General features: G+C 37.0%; 1 protein-coding gene across 1 annotated transcript in view; it reads left to right on the top strand.

The window, feature by feature from the left end:
* Positions 1-1,468: 1,468 nt before the first annotated feature.
* Positions 1,469-8,555, top strand: part of LOC106946583 (cAMP-specific 3',5'-cyclic phosphodiesterase 4B-like) — a 63,022-nt gene continuing 55,935 nt past the window's right edge. Inside the window, exon 1 of the mRNA XM_015031012.1 lies at positions 1,469-1,566. The gene's annotated coding sequence lies outside the window, so the exon portion shown is untranslated. The remainder of the gene's footprint in view (positions 1,567-8,555) is intronic.

Raw genomic sequence — 8,555 nt, 5'->3', positions numbered from 1 at the left:
GTTATGCTGCCTTCTCGGTCAGGGACTGTTGATGCTTTTGACTTCCTGATGATGTGTACATGGCCTTTTGTTGTTTCAGACTGACTGTTTGTCAGTCCTGGGAGCCATGCTGTTCATTCAGCTAACAGTGAATACACAGAGTGTTCTGTCTTGTTCTCTTGTTCGTGTGCCTCCTGTAACTGTCAGATGGAGACTGCTGAATTTGTACTGCAAATACGTCACATGCAACTGTTGATATTCTCCTCCCGGGGATCTTTTCCATCAAACTGGTTCCAGTGCTTACCTGGCGTTAGTGGGCTTTTTTCACTAATGTTTAAAATGAGACAAACCCCGACCTGAATACAGAAAACAAGAGCTATTGTAGTCCCCGTTTGCTGCTGGACCAAAGGAAAATCTGCTTACGTCAGGAGTTACATAGGGGGCGGGCCCACTGGGAACAGCAGCCAATGAAAACATTGCTAAACACACTTGAGTTTAGCTTCGTATTTTAATGAGTGCTGTTAATCGAATAACAAAATGTATTCAGATTAATCATACTCTAGAGCTGTGATTAATCCCCCTGCTCAACTTTGTAAGCTTTAAGCGTTAAAAAAAAAGTAAATTAAGTAAATTGGCTCAAAACAAATGTATTTATGTTCCAGGTTTTCATATTCAGGAAGGTTTAAAAGAAACCATTTTGTTTCAGATGTTAATTTAGAAATGTTGGCTATAAAGTGGTTGCGGTTTGGTGGAAGAATAATTCACCGCAGTAATAAGTCAGCTACATACCAACTTGTTTTAATGCAAACTACTCTTGTGGTGTTTTTAAAAGCGAAATTTGCCCGCTGAGTGCACCACTTTCTCGCATCACTCATCTTTTCACTTGTGTTTGCGACTTTGCATTAATGACTACAGTAGAAACCTCATGATGTGCTGCTTTAAATAAGATAAACCTCCATGTGAGATTAATCTGCATTATATAATAATAATGTGTTAAACATTTTAGATTAATCACATGCCTTAACACTGACAGCCCTAATTTTAGTGAAATTAGGGTTGTGTTATTAGCTTCCATTTTCCATCTATTTAGAGTTAGAAAGCATTGGTAATAAATTAAGGTGGAGATATTGAGTCAGATTCTGGCATAAACAATATTTGTTTTGTTAGATTGTTTCCACGCTCTACAACATTTCACAAAAACAAATAAATTACCGAGACATTCATGGTGACATAATGATGTGGCTCCAAATTGACTTTTGGGTGATGGAAAAGCAAACCAGTTCTTNTNCTGAACCAAGCTTTTTTGTGAAAAAGCCTGAATAAGATCACAGTATTACAGTCACTTTTGTTATAGCATTGTCATTTAATTAGTGGTTATTCTACTCATATTTTCATTCTCTGTGACAAGCATTTTTTTGTACTTCAGAAAGAAAATCTGGCTCATAGTGACGACGGAGTCTGTCAGCTATCTTGTTAAAACAATGTGATCTGTATCCTTGTAATATGTGTGCTTTCTGTCATTCAGGCCGGCAGTCTGCTCTCGCAAATTCAGCTTCAGCTTTCATCACTGAGACTACACCTTCATCTGTAAGTAAATTGACTGCATGGACCAAATGGACTGAACTTATATATACCGCCTTTCCAGTCATATTAGATGTGTGGATGGAGTGTGAAATTTTTGATGCTGCTAGGAATCGGCCAGCATGTTGAGCTCCAGTAAAATTTTCAGTGTCAAGTTGAAAAACAAAAAATGTGCTTTAAGATCTAATTGTTTTTAGTTGAAACAGAAGATCTAGACCAGTGGTTCTTAACCTGGGTTCGATCGAACCCCAGGGGTTCGGTGAGTCGGTCTCAGGGGTTCGGCGGAGCCTCTGCCGCGGAGGTAAAGACACACCTGTGTAAAGTCGTGATGACACCCCGCTTTGCCATCACTTAATGCAGAGGATCACGTTACATTGCTTAGCCAATCAGCGCTGCTGCAGAGGATCACGTTACATCGCTCAGCCAATCAGTGCTGCGGAGTGCTTCTGTACTTATCAGAAGGGTTCAGTGAAGGCGCATATGAAACTGGGTGGTTCGGTACCTCAAAAAAGTTTAAGAACCACTGATCTAGAATTACTGTTAAATGTGCTGCTAAGAAAAAATATAATTGTTAGTCGTGATAATCCTATCTGTGACATATATTTATTGTTAAAACAATTAGTTGTCGTTTTTAAGTAAACAAGCTTATTTCTCATAATGTACCTCTTGGCTGAAAGTGGGTACTTTTTGCTTTTGGCTGAATATCAAATTGAAATCTATGCGGATTAGTTCGACTAATAATTACCTGACCTATAGGGAGAAATTATAAAGAACTGAATTTTCATTATAAGGTGGCTAATTTATCCTTTATTTTGAACAAGATAAAAACAAAGACATCTCAGAAAAGTCACATACGCAGTTATGATTCAACAGAACAGTGGGAATTCCACATTCATGATCCCAATAAACACACACTACTTGGACAGAGCATCAGAAGTGTACAACATTCACTTCAAAGGTGTGAATGTTGTACAAAATCCCAGCAGCTTTAGTTACTAATTGAAACCTTTCTCCTTTAACTTCCCCATCATGACAGTTTTTCACCCAAACGACTACTACGCCTTCATTTTTTTATTTAATTTAACATTTTAACTAGTTCTAAATCACAACTTAAACTTAACCGACTAGCCAACTTCTGTCCTTCTAAATTATGTAGTATTTCTTAGTGTCTCTGGGAATGGTAAGTTTGTTTTGCTTGTATTCATAAAGTGCTGATAGATTTCCGCAGTGACGGTGCCTCATCAAATTTCCGCTAGGGCCATTGAGTTTGAATGTGGGCTCATATTTCTTTATTTTAAAAATGGCTTGGATCAAATTATTGGTTGGGTTGAGCAGAAACCATCACGCAGTGACTCACTTACTCCTACAGCTGCCATTTATGTGGCCCTCTTTCCTTTGTTGCAAAAAAGGTCCGGGATGAAATAATTATTTATCTGTGTCATTAAAATGTAGGTGAGGTAAAAATATGAGCACCTCATGAATCATGTGCAGCTTGGAGTATAGTGGAGGGCAGTAATTTATACAAAATGTTTTTACATAACAGATCTTTTCAGTTTATTTATAGCACCGGAACAACCACTTCAATGCAATTAAGCAGGCAGATTTAAAGTCAATTACATCTAATTTGAGCTTACTCATTAAACAATGCCGTCCAGTTCAAAACAGCTTTCTGTCTCAGGACCTTTTGTAAAGCTCGAAATGAGTTTGCCTCCGCAATTCTTGTTGCTAAGGCCAAGTTTGAATAATGAATAATGATTTTATTTGCAACTCTAACGTAACAAGCACATGTTGTGACTACAGAACAGTCCCGGGACATTTGGCCCAGAAGGTCTGGTCTGGTCATGCTCTCTCTCTCTCTGGCCGTACAGTAGGCAGTGAGCTCCCTGCATAGCGTCCATAGCGACGTCATCTTTCAGCTGCCACAAATCCATGTGTTGTTTCTCTCCCTCCTCGGCAAAACTCCTCTCAGTCCTTTAGGATCTGAACAGCTCATTTTTTTTGCGCAGAATGTAAACACACACGCAAACAGAAAGAGAAATATTTCCATTTTGGCCCAGTCTGTCTCGGTTAAGACTGACTGACAGCTACATGATAGAGTTTGTATAAATGCCATGTTCAAGAATTGTCACATCTAAATTACAGTTACATTCATTTCAGTGATTCTGTTCTCAGGAAAATACAATATTACATCGGGCCGATTAAAAAGGATTTTGTTACAGAAATGTTATGCTGTGGTCCACATGATCATGGGGAAAACTGCTGAGTTGGCAGTGTTTCAGCATACGCTCATTGACACCATCCACAAGGAAGGTCACGCCACAAAGAAGGTCATTGTAAAAGTAGGGTTCACTAAGTGCTGTATCTCGACATGTTATAGGAAAACATGAGTGTAGACCTGTCATGACAAGCAATAAATCAATTAATTGCATGATAAATTAAAACAAGCTCAATAATTTCTATTTGCATGATTCATTATTTTACCAAAAACTGCAAAGCTCTTTTCAGAGGTGTCATGAATTTAAGTGGAAAAAATAAGCGAGATAGAGGATCCAGTGTCGGCTTTAGTCAAAAGTTAAGAATGCTGCTGTTGTTTTGGAATGACCTCAGGAATCAGGAATGTTGGTTAGCAAACCACTAATGCAACCGCAAGGTCACACGCACGCACGGACGCACGCACGCACGCACGCACGCACGCACGCACGCACACACACACACACACACACACACACAACGTCCTACAGAAAGTAATAGCTAGAATCTAAAGGGTTAAAAACAGACAGATATTAAAATTGATTTAGATCACTTTTCTGATGCACAGTGATCTAAAAGTAGCTGTGAAAGTAGTCTGAAAAGTCTCAACAAGCTGGAATATGTTTGGATATTCCTGTTTTCCCTTATTTAATCTCAGTCCAGCCCAGTCAGTGTAAAGACAGCTGCATAAAGTGCAACCATTGCTCTATGTGTAGGACATGCCTACACAAACAGTGTGGGATGGATGGATAAGATTAGAAAGACCAAGCAGAGAAATCCTCCTGCTGCATTCCAGCAATGATACTCTGGACATGCATTTCTTAACCCTGGAAAATGATTTGAATGCATCATTTTTAACATTTATCCCTGGAATCATTGTGGGATATTAATTGATTCCGTCTTTACAGCCTTTTCTATTAGTAGTTATATATTGGCAGTTTTCGTGCTGAATAGGTGTGCCTCATTATTGTTTTATTGCTGTTTGCAAATATTAACACTTTCAACAGATTAAATTCTCATTTATTGTCCAGAATTGTGAACATAGAATAAAGGAAATGAATTTATTCTTATGTAAAAGTAGTTATATATTTGCAGTGGTGGAAAAGTCTGTGGGCCTCTCACAAAGAGCATCTGAGAGACCCAAAGTTAAATCTACCTCTAGTAGTTTAAAATGTATTTATTTAGGGATATGGAAATGATTTATATCCTTCTTAGTAATTGATGGGTAAGTCTTCATTGGTTTGAGTTAGTCAAACACCTCTTTAAAATTCCCACCATCATTTTGCTAGTTTCCACTATTATTTCCTAAGGATGCACCGATCCACATTTTTCACTTCGAATACTGATATCTGAGTTTCAGTATTGAATGCCACTGATTGAATACAGAAAAAACAGCTGACTTGGCTTAAAATGTTTCATTTTTTAAACACAGGCATAAATGTACTGAATTACAAATGTATTTTATACTTCTGCACCAGTACAACACACTTAAATACACAAATAGCTTCACAAACTTGGTCAAACATGTAAAAACTACACAACTTTCAATTGTTCAGTCAATACAATTAGAGTATAACAGCCATTGTAAAATAAATAATTAAAAAATGTAAACTTTGATACCTAATATGATATGGTATGCAGACACTTTGTCTGCACTGATGAAGATTTATTCACCACAACGTTTAGTATTTGGAGTCATTCAAATGATGAGGAAGTCTGATCTGTTTTCCGATCAATTCGGAATCAACTTTTAGAAAACTAGGAAGCGCTCTTAGGCTCTATGTCAGAGGTCTCCAACTCCAGTCAAATCAAAGGGCTAAATTACCTTAAATTACTAAATTACCAGTGCAACACGAAAGCAGTTTAGCATTGTATATAGTGTTTTCATGGTGTTAAAAAATAAGTGATAAAATATTTAAGCACTGTACATCAGTTCTGTCAAAACCTCACAAACACAAATACTGCACTTAAGAGCAAAAAAGCAACAACAAAAAAAATCAACAACAAAAAAACCCTATTATAGTTATTGACTAGGCAACTTCAGGACACCAATTAAATGAAGTAGTGCATTTTAATTTATTGCTGGTCTAGTTAAACCCAAACTGGAAAACATAGTAAAAATAGAAATCCCAACAATGCATTAAGCCAAGCCAAGGACAAATTGAGTTTATCGTCACAATAAATGAAAATAGTTGCTGTTCCTAAGGTTACACTCCGATTCTAACAGAAGTTGTTGCTGTCTACAGCCACCGTGTCTTGTGATCTATTGTACTTACTTCCCAATTTAGCAGTGAAACAGGAAGGGAGTTTATGAAGGTACATACAGAATAAAAATCTGCGTTTCACTCAGAGGAGTGGTGATTGGTAAGTTGGATCAGTTTTATTATTCTGTCATTTATCTTTGATATAATTTTCTCTTTTTTCATTTTTAAATTGTATCTTGTAAATCGTTTTTCTGTTGTGTGTGTCAAGAGGATCTGCCATGATTGTGACACACACTGCTTGTTGAAAGACCTTACCGCTGGATGTGAGTGAATTTTGATGTTATAACACAGACATACGGAATGTCTTTTATGATGACCACAGAGGTCCCTTTGTTTGGGTATTTAGGCCTTTAAAATGTATGACAATGATTAACTCACCCTGCACAGATCTCCATTGTATAGTTGTGCTATGTGACAGATTCATGAGTTAGTTGGGTACATTCTGTGTCTGCAGTCTATCCTGTTTACATACGTTTTATTTAATTTTTAATTTGTCATATTAGACTTACATTTTGACATCCTATCATTGAAACAAAGTTTGGGTCAGATATTTAGACATCAATTCCATGTAGCTTCTGACTGAATAAGTGTAAATATGTACAGATTAACGGGAGTTAATCTAATGTACTCTGGCTAACTGGATAAAATTTATTTGATTGTACATTAGATAAACTGATCTGTCTGTGCACTGTCTGACAATAAATCAGGCTTTTAGTGTTTTATCTCCATTAGGATTGACACAAAACAATAATTAGAGAAATTTGGTTTGATGAAACTACAATTTAAGGGTTTGGCCATATTGACCAGTGTTATATTTGAAGGAAAAAGGGTAAAAGTGCTAGAGCACCATCCCAACTGTACAGGGTAGACTCATGCCATGAGGAATATTTACAGCAAAAAAGGACTGATGTACTTGATCATGAACATTATGTGGAAATGTTGAAACATCTCACAACATCACTCAGGTAGATGAAGCCACGGGGGATTAAATGGGACTTCCAAATGGAAAATGATCCTAATTAGTTACGAAGTTGCCAAAGAACAGCATAGTCGATTTTTTAGAGTGTCCATTAAAGCCCTTATGCCAGTGACATGGAAAATTTGTGTGCAGAGCTCTGTGTGTGTGTGTGTGTGTGTGTGTGTGTGTGTGTGTGTGTGTGTGTGTGTGTGTGTGTGATTGCAAGGCAGCCTACAAACCTGACTTAGTTATACAGGCCAGGAAGAATTGGATAGAATTCAATCAAACTGATGTCAGAAGTTTATAGAAGGAAGTTTAAAAGGTAACTCTAAATATTATGAAAATCTCTGTCAACTTCTGAAATTAAAGACAATTGTTAAATTATGTAAAAAAAAAAAGTTTAGTCTTACTAATTGACAATCAGTGAATTTACATTTTATTATACTTTAAGAACGTTAATTATTGAGCCTCCACTGCTGATTGGAATATGTAACAAAATGAGTTCCAGTTAATTGTTTTTGCATTGTCCTTGAGATGTAAATTGTGCAGAACATCTCAGTTTCCTGTTCATGAGTTGAAGCTCTGGCACAATAAGTCCTAATGTACAGTTAAACATTCAAATCCTTTGCAGCAGGAACTAATCACCGTACAGCTGCAGCCAGTCATCAGGGAGGGGGATTTTGCAGAGGAAGCAAAGATGACAAGTCATTTCAACTATATCCCTAAAAAACAGCAAACCTTTATATACTGGAGTCAGAATGCAGTCACTTTCTCAGGCTAAACTGTCCACATTCATTGCAGAGCTAATGGCGGAGTCTTAGCAATTTCTCTTCAGGTCACCTTTAATTGGATTATTAGAAATAAATTAGAGATAATATTGATCACAGTGGCATAGCAAGCTTTTCAAAAGTAGGGATATGAGTTAACTGCGAAGGGAAATATATCACATGCACATGCCACAATGTCCAAGTGTATTCTCTTGTATTTTTCTTAAATCCTGCAGTTTTGCTTTGTAATTTCTGCCACTTCCTGGAGTATTTTTGACATGTCGGTTTTGTTTTCATCCAAGGAATATGCTTTGAGCTGTGAACACAGTTGTTTGTGTTTCTACAAACTGCTTTGCGTATCTAACAAATATTTCATGTTTTTGTTTGGTCCTGAGGGTCAGGAACAGACTCTCAACACCACAAATTATTGTTTGCTTACATAGACATATGCGCTCACACCACACACTAAGATGGGTCACACAAACACGCCACATAAGTGTTTTTTTTGTTTTGTTTTTTTTTTAAGTAAAACTGCAAAAGTGGAGGTGTTAAAACACCCACATGGTTTTCGATGTTTTAAGCACATTAACATTACTAAAAGCAAGAAAGAGTTTAAGAAATATCAATGTTTTCACTGGTTGTTTCCATGACAGAAAGTGGTTCCTTCCTTTGACCAATCAAAGAGATGGAGCTGAGGTAGCATCTGCTTCTTTGAGAGATAAATTAGATTTTATTTCTCAATTCTTACAAAAATGA

The sequence above is a fragment of the Poecilia latipinna genome, unplaced genomic scaffold, assembly GCF_001443285.1.
Source record: "Poecilia latipinna isolate Pla-1442-1.1 unplaced genomic scaffold, P_latipinna-1.0 Scaffold12, whole genome shotgun sequence".
NCBI lineage: Eukaryota > Metazoa > Chordata > Actinopteri > Cyprinodontiformes > Poeciliidae > Poecilia > Poecilia latipinna.
This window is presented reverse-complemented; position numbering and strand designations above follow the sequence as displayed.